The sequence below is a fragment of the Pelophylax lessonae genome (genome assembly GCF_965119305.1).
Source record: "Pelophylax lessonae genome assembly, chromosome: 10".
In the NCBI taxonomy this organism is placed as follows: domain Eukaryota; kingdom Metazoa; phylum Chordata; class Amphibia; order Anura; family Ranidae; genus Pelophylax; species Pelophylax lessonae.
In genome coordinates this window covers 148793199-148806104 of record NC_138777.1, presented here as the reverse complement: position 1 = coordinate 148806104, position 12906 = coordinate 148793199, and the positions used below count along the sequence as shown (strand labels likewise).

The window sequence follows — 12906 nt, the reverse complement described above, 5'->3', positions numbered from 1 at the left end:
GGCATGCAAGATGTTTTGGCCGGGGGCACAGGGAAGGCAACATAATGTCTTCATGCAAATGAAAACCAGAGACAACCTTTGGAAGGAAGGATCGACGGACACGGGCCAAGAACCACCTTAACTCTGTGAGCCACCAAGTAAGGTGAATGACAGGATAACGCCGCCAATTCAGATACCCTGCATGCAGAAGTGATAGCCACTGAAAAGGCCACCTTCTGAGACAGCGCAAGCAGGGGAATCTCCTGAAGATTCTCAAAGGTCCCAAGGCGGCAAAGCAGACTGCACTGGAAGAGCTGCCGAACTCCCTGAGGAAAAGTATGCACCAGTGTGCGGCCAAGGTCCGTTGAAAGAAGACCACCAAGGCCGACACCTGGCCCTTGGTAGTACTCAAGGCCAGTTTCTGCTCAACCCCCCATTAAAAGAAGTTTAAGATTCGAGCTACCGAAAGAGCGAGGATGAACCCCAAGAGACTCACACCATGCGATGTACGTCTTCCACATACGATGGTAGATCATCCTAGAAGTCCTAGATTTCCTAGCTTTTTAACAGCGTTGGAATAACAGACTCAGATAAACCTCTATCCTTCAGCACCTGGTATTCAACAGCAAAGCTGTCAAAGCAGGATGGAAGATGGGCCCTTGGGACAGCAGATGCTTCTTGAGAGGAAACTTCCAAGGAATGTCGGAGACCAAATGCACCAGATTGGCGTACCAAGCCTGGCGAGGCCAGTCCGGGGCCATTAAGATGACCGGAATCCCTTCTGCCTCGATCCTGTGTAGAAGTCTTGGCAGAAGCTTGAGAGGAGGGAAAGCGTAAATCAGACGATATAGACCCCATGGGGCCACCAGCGCGCCTGTGGCATCTGCCAGGGGATCCCGTGACCATGCCATAAACCTCTGCACCTTTCTGTTAAGCCGAGATGCTGACAGATCCACCTCAGGGATGCCCCACCGAAGACACAATTGTTGAAACCCCCTCCGGATGAAGGGATCACTCCCCGTGGTCTAACGCCTGCCGACTGAGGTAATCAGCCTGCCAGTTTTCCAACCCCGAAATGTACACGACGGAGAGCACTGGAATGAAATGTTCTGCCCACCTTAGAATGCCAGCTACCTCCAGAGCCGCCAGGACATTTCTTGTGCCCAGCTGGTGATTGACATAAGCCACGGCTATGGCATTGTCTGATTGAATGCTCACTAGACATCCCAGAAGATGATCCGCCCAATGTTCCAGGACATTGATCGGTAGTCTGGACTCTTCCAGTGTCTAGACCCCCTGAGCAGAGTTTTTCGCCGAGGACGCCTCCCCACCCGGACAGACTGGCATCCGTGGTGACCACTGTCCAATACAAGGTGAGGAAGGATTTTCTCAACCGAATCGCCATAGAATGAAGCCACAATATCAGTGATTCTGGCTCAGCCGGATCAGATTGTCCAGAGACTGCGGATTCTTATCCCATTTGGCCAGAATCTTCCTTTGCAGGGACCTCGTATGGAACTGTGCAAACGGAACCGCCTTGAAGGTAGACACCATCAGGCCCAGACCCCGCATGCAAGTCCGGAGGGATGACTATCTGTTGGACAGCTGGAGACAAATTGCAGCCTGCAGTTTGTCCAGAGGAAGGAGCACTCTGGCCAAGAGTAGCTCCAAACAGGAATTCTCCTTGAAAAGGAAGATCAGTCAAGGCATTTTTAGAAGTCTGGTCCGCAGATCAGCACTTGAGCCAAAAAATACACTGAAGGACCACTGTGGAAACAGAGAGCCTAGCAACTAGGGGAGCCGCATCCAAAGAAGCATCACAGATAAACTGCAGCCCCTGGTCCAACTGGTTCGTCAGCTTAGCAAAGGCAGGGGGAAGCTGCTCCCCCTCCAGGTCACTGCATAAAAGCTTAGCCCTATCGGTCAGAGTTTGCAACACCAGGGCAATGGTGGATACCGGCCTCAGTGCTGAACAAGTGACAGTACATATTGCGGGCAACAGCCTCCTCCTTTCTGTCAGCCGGGTCCTTAAAGGCCGGAGACTTCATTCAGAATGATGGTTTCCTTATTCAATCTGGAAAATGGAGGGTCCACCACTGGTGGAACAGTTCACTTTTTAAGAAGGGACTCCTCAAAGGGATACCGCATAGCAAATGGCTTAGAGACCACAACGGGACGTCTTGGCCGTTCACACACTCTTTAGCGACAATTATGTTAAAATAGGAGGGGAAAGGAAACCCCTTTCCCGCTCTGGATGGCTTGTGAATGCCAAAGGGAACTGACACCTCCGTCTCAGCTCCAGCTGCGTCCTCCATGTTTAAGGTCTCACGCAAAAGATACAATCAGTTCGTCCACCAATGCCTTTTTGTGCGCGGCTAAAGGAGTGGAGGAATCATCCTCACTACCTGAGAACTCAGGGAGCATGTTCGCAGACCCCGCATAGTGACCCACGTCTGCGGCGGCCCGAATTAGATTCAGGATCTGAGGAGATAAATGAGGCAGGAGAGGGGGGGGGGGCTTTTTGCTAGCCTGTCGCATAATAACCACCTCCACCCGGGACACAAAGGACTCCAGGACCGCTGTCAGTGCATTAATGGATGGCTGGGACTTGGGAGGACCCCACAGCTTCAGAGGGGATCAGGTGGGGAAATGTGCTCCAAAGACTCCATGAGTCAATAGGGGGACCCCACAAAAAAAGGTGTAAAAACACCGCTAAGGGACAGCCCCACCGCTCCGGCAGCACCACCTGATCTTCAGTAAGAGCACCAATTGATCCTCAGCAGAGAGGAAGAGGACCCCACCAGACTCACCACCCAGCAGAAACAGGCACCTGCAGCCATCAGGATAATCCGCACTCCACGTGCGGTGATCAGAAAATAAAATGATCCAGGAGTCAGAACCAGGGGATGAGGAGGGGCTCCCACCACTGAAATCGCTGCCCAGAGGGCTCCACTGTCATGGCCGCTGCTATTTTCAATGGCAAATCACCGCAAAATGGCTGCTGGACTACACCAACATGGCCGCCGTGCATTAGGGCACTTGGCTACAAGAAAATGGCAGCCCCGCGCGGCCCCACAAGGCTCCCAGGGACCCAGGTGGGATCCCTAGGCCTCAGAAAATGGAACAGGCAAAAAGGGGGCCCTGGCAGGATCCCCCACCAGGTACACCCCCCTCCCCCGCAGCTGATCGTGCGGTCGCCAGTAGTGCACCCCCTGCCCCCATCGCTAGCACAGCACCCTGCCCCCACCCCAGGAGGTGGACAAAAGAACCCCACTGCCTCAGCATAAGTGAAGGGGGGCGGATGGGGGGGGCAAGATTGCCCACAGGGACCACCAAACTGACTAGGGGGTGCCTAATGGGAAGGAGGGGAACCCGGAAGTCTGACCATCCCATGGAGGGGCCCATGTCCACCCCAAAACCCTCCGGGGGAGGAAGAGGGGACAGTTACTTACCATACCAGGAACCAGACGGGCACCGCTCCAGACAGAACCTTCTCTCCATCGAAATGGGGGGCTGTTGGCCAGGGGGGATGCTGCGTCTCGGGCCGAGACCCAGTAGTATGCGACCCCGCGAGGCATTTAACTCGCAGGCCAGACCTCGTCTGGTGGGGCTATGTCGGCGGCCGACCTAGCGTGGAGCTGAGGTGTGAGTGCTCTTGCTGGCCAGACTGGGGTGACCACTGGATCTAGATTATCCAGCCTGTCACCCAGTCCGGCAGTTGATTGTAGATCTCACAGGAAAATAACCAGGAGAAAAAAAAAATCTATCTAAAAGGAAAGCAAAAGTTGCCAGGACCAGAGGATTACAGCAAGGAACTAGGTCCTTACTCCTGACTAGGCAGTACCTATAGCAGAGAAAGGGAGTATACCCCCTGGGACTACCCATAGGTTTAGCAAAACTTTTTTTTCTGCCTAGTGTCCTACTCCTGTAGCGGTGTCCATCAAACAAAAGAGAAAATATACTTTTTTTCATTAAAAAATAAGAAAACCATAAAGTTAGACCAATTTTTTTCTATAGTGTTAAAAAAATGGATTTTTGACTTACCGTAAAATTCTTTTCTCTTAAGCTCATTGACAGACGCAGAATCCATATCTTGATATCCATAGGGTTATACTTCCCCCTACAGGAGTAGGACACTAGGCAGGAAAAAAGTTCTGGCCACACCTATGGGCAGTCCCAGGGGGTATATCCTCTCTCTCCCTGCTATAGGATGTCAGTTATGTAACAAAGCAGTGTCAGAGACTCATACCAACCCAACTCAAAATAGAGGGGCGGGTACTGCGTCTGTCAATGAGCTTAAGAGAAAAGGATTTTACGGTAAGTCAAAAATCCAGTTTTCTCTGTCGCTCATTGACAGACGCAGAATCCATATCTTGATATCCATAGGGACGTCCCAAAGCAGTGCCATAAATGAGGGGTGGGAGAACAGAAATAAAATCCAATCCAGAAGGCCAAAACAGAGCCAACCAGAATAACAGAGGACTCATCGAAACAAGAAGATGAGACACACCTGAAAAAAAACAAAACCCCCGAGGTAGACCAAAGGTCCCCTCAAATAGCAGCCTGCAAAACCTTGCGGCCAAAAGAGGCATCCTCCGATGCACTCTTTGTAATGCTTGAATGCTGCCAATGACCCCTCAGCCTTGTATTTTTTTGAAGGCCTTTTCTTTAGTATTAATATGCATTTTTATGTTGGAGTTTAGCCACCCAGGGTTTAGTTTTGCTCTTTTAAATTGATATGCATTTTTATGTTGGAGTTTAGCCACCCAGGGTTTAGTTTTGCTCTTTTAAATTGATTTCCCTTTGGAATGCACTGGCCAATCCCTTTGTTTAGTATGCTCTTGAAGCACTCCCATTTTTCCTCCGTGTTCTTTGTTCCCAGGGTTCTATCCCATTTGATATTTTCTAGCAAAGGGCGCAGTTTTGGGAAATTGGCTCTTTTGAAATTCAGTGTCCTTATATTACCCTTGTGTTTCCTGTTACTATGATTAATACTGAAACTTATTGCCCTATGGTCACTGTTTCCTAAGTTACCCCGTATTTCTATATCCGTGAGCAGGTCTGTATTGTTGCTAATCAGTAGGTCTAGTATCGCATTGTTTCTTGTCGGTGTGTTTACCATCTGACCCATAAAATTGTCCTGCAAAACATTTAGGAACGAGCCTTGGATGAATGTGCCTTTCCTTCTGCCCAGTCTATATCTGGATAATTAAAGTCCCCCATTATAATGACATTTCTCATCCTTGCTGCCACTCCAATCTGTGAAAGCAGTTTTTTTTGCAATCTGTGCCAAAAAAAAAAAAAAAGTAAAAAATATATGCCGAAGCATAGGGGCGACATATAAGCTCTTTTTTTAATTTTTTTATTTCTATTTTAACGGCAGTGGTGAAATCACATTATACAGCGCTGCAGTCACTGATTTATGTATTCTGAAAGCAAACCCTGTTGCTGTCAGAACAAAAAGATCAGTGCTGCAGCTGAATGGTGCTCTTGCAAAGCAAACAACAGTTAACAATAAAATACAGTAACGATAAAACATTAACTTATTAAAACAACTTTTTTTATTGTAATCTGTGAAAAAAAAGAGTAAAAGATATATGCCAAGGAATGGGGCGATCTGCCCACTGGCCACTCCCAGCCCCCTTGCTTCAGCATAAACGCTCTTCTTTATTTTTAACTGCGATGGTGAAATCACCTCCTACATCGCTGCAGTCACTCATTTATGCATTTTGAAAGCAAACCCGGTTGCTGTCAGAATAAGCAGATCAGTGCTGCAGCTGTATGGCGTACGTACCTGCAAATCAAACAATGGTTAACAATAAAACACAGTAACATCAGTAAGAACAGAATAATAAATAAAAAGACAACCATTTTTGGCGCTTTTTTTTTTACTATTCTAACTTTGTTTTTTTAAACTTTTTTGTAACTTTTGGGTCAGGGTACCAGGAATGGCATCTGGAAAATGCCTCTCATGCAGCTGGCTCACTGCATCTGGATTGGGAGCTTGGGGTACAGCACCTTCTGGATTCAAAAGGGCTGTGAGGATCTCTTCCTGAAATTTTAGGAAGGATCCACTTCTTCCTGATGCTTTGTATAGTACAAAAGTATTGAACACTGCCAATTGGAATATACAGACTTTCTTGTACCAGCATCTGGCTTTACGGGGAATTAAGTACGGCCCCATCATCTGGTCATTGATGTCCACCCCTCCCATGTTAGCGTTGTAGTTGTGGACATAGAGGGGCTTCAACAACACCAGTCGCTGTTGCAGTTTGAATTGCCGTGTCTGTGTGAATGGTAGACAGGACGAAAACATCAAGTTTGTCCTTCCACTTCACTGCAAGCAATTCATTACTTTTCAAGCAGGCTTTCTCCCCATTTCTAAGTGGGGTTTTTAAAAACTATTGGGAGAAGCCCCAGCGGTTAGGTTGCATGGTGCCACAGCAGACAATTTTGAATTGATAAGGTGTCTAAAAGGGGCACACTTGTATAAAAATTGTCCACGTACAAATGGTACCCTTTACTGGAACAAGGGAGACAAATTCCCAAATTGATCTTGCCACTGCTGGGCAGTCGCGGGGGTCCACATCACTATCTTTTCCCTAGTAAATCAGGAAACATGAATAGCTCATTGCCCACTCACAGAGCTTATACAAGGCTGCAAATTTTTGGCTCAAGTGATATACGAAGGGCCGAATTTTGTGGAGCCGATCATATTCAGGGTCACCCCGAGGACGACATAGTTCATTGTCGCTGAAATGCATAAATCGCATTATATTCTCGGATGTACCCCTGGGAATGGCACACAATGAACACAGGCACACAATGAACCGGGTCTGTGGACCAATATGCCTGCAACTAATTCTTAGTAATACCCATGTTGAGGGTTAGGCCCAGAAAAAGTCTTAAATTAAAATTAAACCGTGATACGTTTCCATGCAAATTGTCTGGCAAGAGTCGAATTTGTGTTTGCGGCAATAAATTGATTGGCATATAAACTGTTTTCATCCACAATCAATCTGTACAGATATTCAGTGAAAAACAGCTCCAAAAAAATCAAGGGGAGTTAAAACTGCCATTTCCACCTGAATTCCAGGTTGGGCCGTGAATGGGGAGGGAGTATGGGCACTGCAGAATCTGTGGGCTCCCAATCAGGACTTGCAAGTGCAGTGGGAAGGGCACTATGGGCTCTACGGGCCTGTGGTTGAATTCTTGGTGGCTGCTAGGAACCGCACCAGCTTGAACTGCACTTATGGGAATCACCACGTCACCAAGTGTTACCGCAGTGCTAGTATGTCTATGACCAGGATGTACTAGGCTGCTGGTGCTCTCCACTTCAGCAAAAGGTAGAGCAGCACTAGTACTGGCACTCTGCTACATACGAGAATCATCATGCAATTGTACCATCTCAGCAACCGGGGAACGGGGTCGGGTATGGCTCACCATAGCAGGGACCTCTTCGCCGTCGTCCAAGCCATCTGGGTGCTGCTGCTGCTCTCTACAGATTCGTATACTGAGCCTGATTCAGGAAATTAAGACTCCCCATCACTCCCATCTGTCATGCTCAGTATCCTGTAGGCCTCTTCCCTAGTATACCTTTCGCTTGACATTTTGGCCACTAAATTTATAGATGCCTTGTGCGGCTCACAGGTAAAAGAGCACCTGGCTGTCAAGGACTGTTTGAACCGCTACAAATAAATGCACCTGCTAGTGCTAGCAGAGATCAGGCCTGACTCTGCCAATGCTGCAGTTTTGTGTATGAAGTATTAGAAGTGACGGTGGTGTACTGACACTGCACTTTTTGGGTGGAGAGGCTAAATGCAGGTGCTGACAGGTGTCGGGCTGATCCTCTAATCCTGCTAATTCTGCGTTTTTGGGACCACTATACTATTGGGGAAGCTAGTATAGTTCTGATCTAATCAAAGATATTAATCCATTCAGACACTATAGGTTAAAAAAATGTATTCGTGAATTGACGCTATCTGGGATTGACACAGGACACTATTAGGCATCACCCATGATCAGAAAAAAAGATCATTGTACTAATGACACTGACAGGGAAGTAATAGGATTAACTGGGGGGGGGGGGGGGGGGCGATCATGGGGTTAAACGTTATAAGGGAATATGTGGCGGGTACCCTGATGCTATCTGGGACTGACGCATAGCGGCTGCTAGCGTTATCTATCGTCACCAATGACAGCAATACAGTTATCAGCAAAAAATCTGTTCACTGTACCTAATAACACTGGGAGTGAAGGGGTTAACCTGGGGGGGGGGGGGTGGAGTCATCAGGGGGTTAAATGTGGCTATGTGAACTGGTGTCAGTGTAGTGCTTTTACCCACCGTCTAATGTTTTCTCTTCTCATGCTGGATCTGAACAGGACTCCAGGAGAGAAGATGGCATTTTTCTGTGCCTGTGTTTTGCAAACACAGACTCGGGCGGTTCTGTGATTTGTCAGAACCCATCAGCGGGTCCAGGCCTGGATCTGGTAATTGATTGGTGCTAGATTAAATAGCAGCACCCCAGCACCAGTGGGCGCACGTGGCCCCCTGGTTCGGAAACACAAACAATGAGGATCATGTATATATACGTGATCCTGCACAAAGCCATCGCCTTGTAGCAGTATATGTGCTATAGGGTGGTCGGCAACTCTTTAAAGTGGTAATTTGTGAATTTTGATTTGTGACAGATGCAGAAAATTCTGCTTTTGCCAAGCAGGCAACTTGTTGCGTGCCTGAAATAGAGCTAGAATCACATACTGACATTGGTGTTGAAGCTGGTTGCTGTTATGATGCAAGGGATACATCAAAACACTGTGAGGTTAAGACCCCGTTCAGACAGGGGCGACGCGATTTGCTGGGGGCGACCTTAGAAGTCACGGTGCACAGCGTGCACCGCGACCTCGGCGCGACATGCACGGACTTCATATCATTGAAGTCAATGCAAGTTGCCTCCAGGTCGCCCCAAAGTAGTACAGGACCCTTTTTCTAAGTCGGTGCGACTTGTGTCACTCCTATTAGAACGGGTCCTGTGCTAATCAATGGCAGGCGACCCACCGCGACTTGTCAGGCGACCAAGTCGCGCTAGTGTCAATGGGGACTAAGTGTTGTGTGGGCCTTCAAGGTTTGCCTGTGGTTTTGCAATGGCTTCCTTTCACCTGGTCTCCACCATACATGTGAGGGTAATCCCCTATGGGGTACTCATGCAGTAGGGCATAGAATATAGGGTAAGCATATCCAGAAGGAGAATGCAACAACTCAGGTGTAGACTGTCCTGTAGTGAATCCTTGTGGAAAAGGGTGGGAGGAAGCACCTAGAGACCTTATAAATTCTTGAGGCTGAAGTGGTGGTAAAATCTGTGACCTGTAATGTGATTTAACACCTAGTCATCCAACTGAGACTGAGCTCGAAGTGGTTGAGCTTTAGCATCAAATTTAAAACATTTACACCATAGCGAATGGTGTAAAGATTTCAACTATCTTCCAAGTGATTAACAGGAATGGTCAGAAACATACAGGGTGACTCTGTCTTACTGTTAGTAACACTAAACTGTAGATAGTCTGGGCTTAGTCCAACACATTGGGCATTCCCCAAAGGGGCCTTCAGGATGGCATAGGAATGGTCCACAATCCGGAATCTGTATAGCATCCTGTGGCTAATTTCAATGCAAGTGCCAAGGTGGATGCTCATGTAGGATCCAGTGCTCGAAGCAACAATACAGGCCCTCCCTGCAGTGTGGGGTCCAGGTATGGCCTCCAAGGTTTACAGAGGTTGCATTGCTTTTATTTGTGGTATTAGAAAGCAGTGAGGCGTTGAATGAAGAAAAGGAAGAGAAAATAATAAAAAATGTCCATCTGTCAATTTTTTGGGCTGACCGGATCGGAAAGGTCCATGCATTCCTATAGACTGGCGGGTGTAAACGGACTTGTGTCCATTGACACCTGCCTACCTCTGGGTCCAATCAGGCCCGCTAAAAAAATGAAGGTGGGCTCAGTTCTTTTCTGTTAGGGTGGAACGGAACAGAGGTAGCTGGGTGTAAACAGACAGTGAAGTCTTAACTCCTGGCTGGCTGCCCATAGAGCCTCATAGCAGGGTCTGTCAGTGTCCACGCTGCTTAAACTGAGGGAAAAGAGACCTGCCATTTCACCCCACTCTGCTCTGATTAGCAGATGATCTGTCTGGGTGCACTGCAAGCATAGTCAGTAAACAAGTGTAAGTTGAGGCACTCCTAGAACTTGTAGCATGAGAATTGTAGCAAACATTTAAAGTGTCCAACATTTTGATGGAGTTTAGCAGTGGCGTGCAGAGGTCTGGTGATGTCTGGGGCCAACTCTGACTGTGTGTCCCTAAGAGCCGGCTCACACCGAAACATGCACTTTTCCATACAATTCCAGTGCATTTCACTGCATTGCAATTTGATAGCCCATTCATTTGAATGTGTTACAAAATTCAATGGACTATGGAAAAAGTAGTGTAAGTACTACTTTTTGAAAAAGCACTGCAGCAGCATTATGCGATTTAGTGCCGCGCAAACACACTGCTTTTTTTATCTGTGTTTGGGTGCCACTAACAATACGTTGTCACCTGCGTGTAGATTGTTTGTCTGCTGTGCAGAACACCCGTACTAAAAGCGCCTTTCCTGCACAGCATTTTGGTGTCCTGAGACTTAAGTATAGGGCCTAGTACTGAGAAATGTGAGAAATGAAGACATTTTAATTATGTAAAACAGATGAAACTTTAAAAACACTAACCAAACTGAATATAAATCAGCCACATTTAATTCAGTTCGGATCCTTAAATGAGATGATCTCCTGTCAGAAAACACTAGAACTACTTAATTTTTTCACGACTGTGAAGAATTCATTTTCAGTGCTGATTAAAGCCAGCCAGGTTAGACAGTCGCTCTGACTCTGACAACATATGAAAAACAGGACCGTCATTTCCACAATGAGTAAGGGCAAAACTTATAAACCTGGTAAAGTCTTTGGAAATGATATACACTTGGCACTGTGGGTTAAAAATGAAACTGCAGCAATGCACAGTATCAAGTCTGAATGACATCAGCATATGGAGAACAGGACCGTCATTGATTTCCACAATGAGTAAGTTCGAAATGTATAAACCTGGTTAAGTCTCTGGAAAGCATAGACCCTTCGCACTGTGGGTTAAAGATGAAACTGCAGTCATGAGCTACATCAGGACTGAGTCAGACCTGATACAGTTCATGGCTGCAGTTTCATTTATAACCCAAAGTGCCAAGTGTCTATGCTGGCCTTGAACAGGTCTATAAACTATGAGGAAATGAATGATGATCTTGTTCTCCATATGTTAATGTCAGTCAGACTCCGACCTGATACAATTCATGGCTGCAGGTTAATTTCTAACCCACAGTGCCAAATGTCTATGATTTCCTGGCAGAGACTTTAACTGGTTTATACAGTGCCTTGAAAAAGTATTCATTCCACTTGAAATTTTACACATTTTGTCATGTTACAACCAAAACCGTAAATGTATTTTATTTGGATTTTATGTGATAAACCAACACAAAGTGGCACATAATTGTGAATCAGAATGTAAATAACTGGTTTTCAAAATTGTTTACAAATACATATCTGAAAACTGTGGACTAACATTTGTATTCAGCCCCCTTTACTCTGATACCCCTAACTAAAATCTAGTAGAACCAACTGTCCTCAGAAGTCACCCAATTAGTAAATGATGTACTGTGTGTAATTTAATTTAGTATGAATACAGCTGCTCTGTGAAGCCCTCATGTTTTTTTTTTTTAGAGAACGTTGGTGAACAAACAGCATCATGAAGGCCAAGGAAAACACCAGACAGTTTAGGGATAAAGCGGTGGAGAAGACTGAAACAGGGTTAGGTTAGAAAAAAATTATCCCAAGCTTTGAACATCTCACAGAGCACTGTTCAATCCACCATCCGAAAACAGAAAGAGTATGGCACAACTACCAAACCTACCAAGACATGGCCGTCCAAGAAGCCAAGAGGCCCATTGTAAGTCTGGAGGAGCTGCAGAGATCCACAGATCAGGTGGAAGAATCTGTCCACATGACAACTATTCGTATGCACTCCACAAATCTGGCCTTTATGGAAGAGTGTCAGGAAGAAAGCCATTGTTGTAAGAAAGCCATTAGAAGTCCCGTTTGCAGTTTGTGAGAAGCCATGTGGGGGACACAGCAAACATGTGGAAAAAGGTGCTCTGGTCAGATGAGACCTTTTTTGGCCTCAAAGTAAAACGCTATGTGTGGCGGAAAACAAACACTGCACATCACCCTGAACACACCATCTCCACAGAAAAACATGGCAGTGGTGGGATCATGTTGCGGGGATCCTCTTCAGCAGGCAAATGGAGGCTGGTCATAGTTGATAGGACGATGGATGGAGCCAAATACAGGGCAATCTTGAAAGAAAACCCGTTAGAATCTGCAAAAGCCTTGAGACTAGGTCAGATGTTCACCTTACAGCAGGACAACGACCCTAAACATACAGCCAGAGCTACAATGGAATGGTTTATATAAAAGCATATTTATCTGTTAGAATGGCCCAGTCAAAGTCCAGACCTAAATCCAATTGAGAATCTGTGGCAAGACTTGAAAATTGCTGTTCACAGACACTCTCCATCCAATCTGACAAAGCTTGAGCTATTTTTCAAAGAAGAATAGGCAAACATGTCTCTCTCTAGATGTGCAAAGGAGACATGACCAAAAAGATTTGCAGCTGTAATTGAAGTGAAAGGTGGTTCTACAAAGTCTGGACTCAGGGGGGCTGAATACAAATGCATGCCACACTTTTCAGATATTTGTAAAAAATGTTAAACCATTTATCATTTTCCTTCCACTTCACAGTTATGTGCCACTTTGTGTTGGTCCATCACATAAAATCTCAATAAAATACATGTTTTTGGT

At 46.4% G+C, this 12906-nt stretch overlaps 1 protein-coding gene across 1 annotated transcript in view; it reads right to left on the bottom strand.

Annotated features, from left to right (window-relative positions):
- Window positions 1-12906, bottom strand: part of PACS1 (phosphofurin acidic cluster sorting protein 1) — a 550726-nt gene that overhangs the window by 33854 nt on the left and 503966 nt on the right. The window lies entirely within an intron of this gene.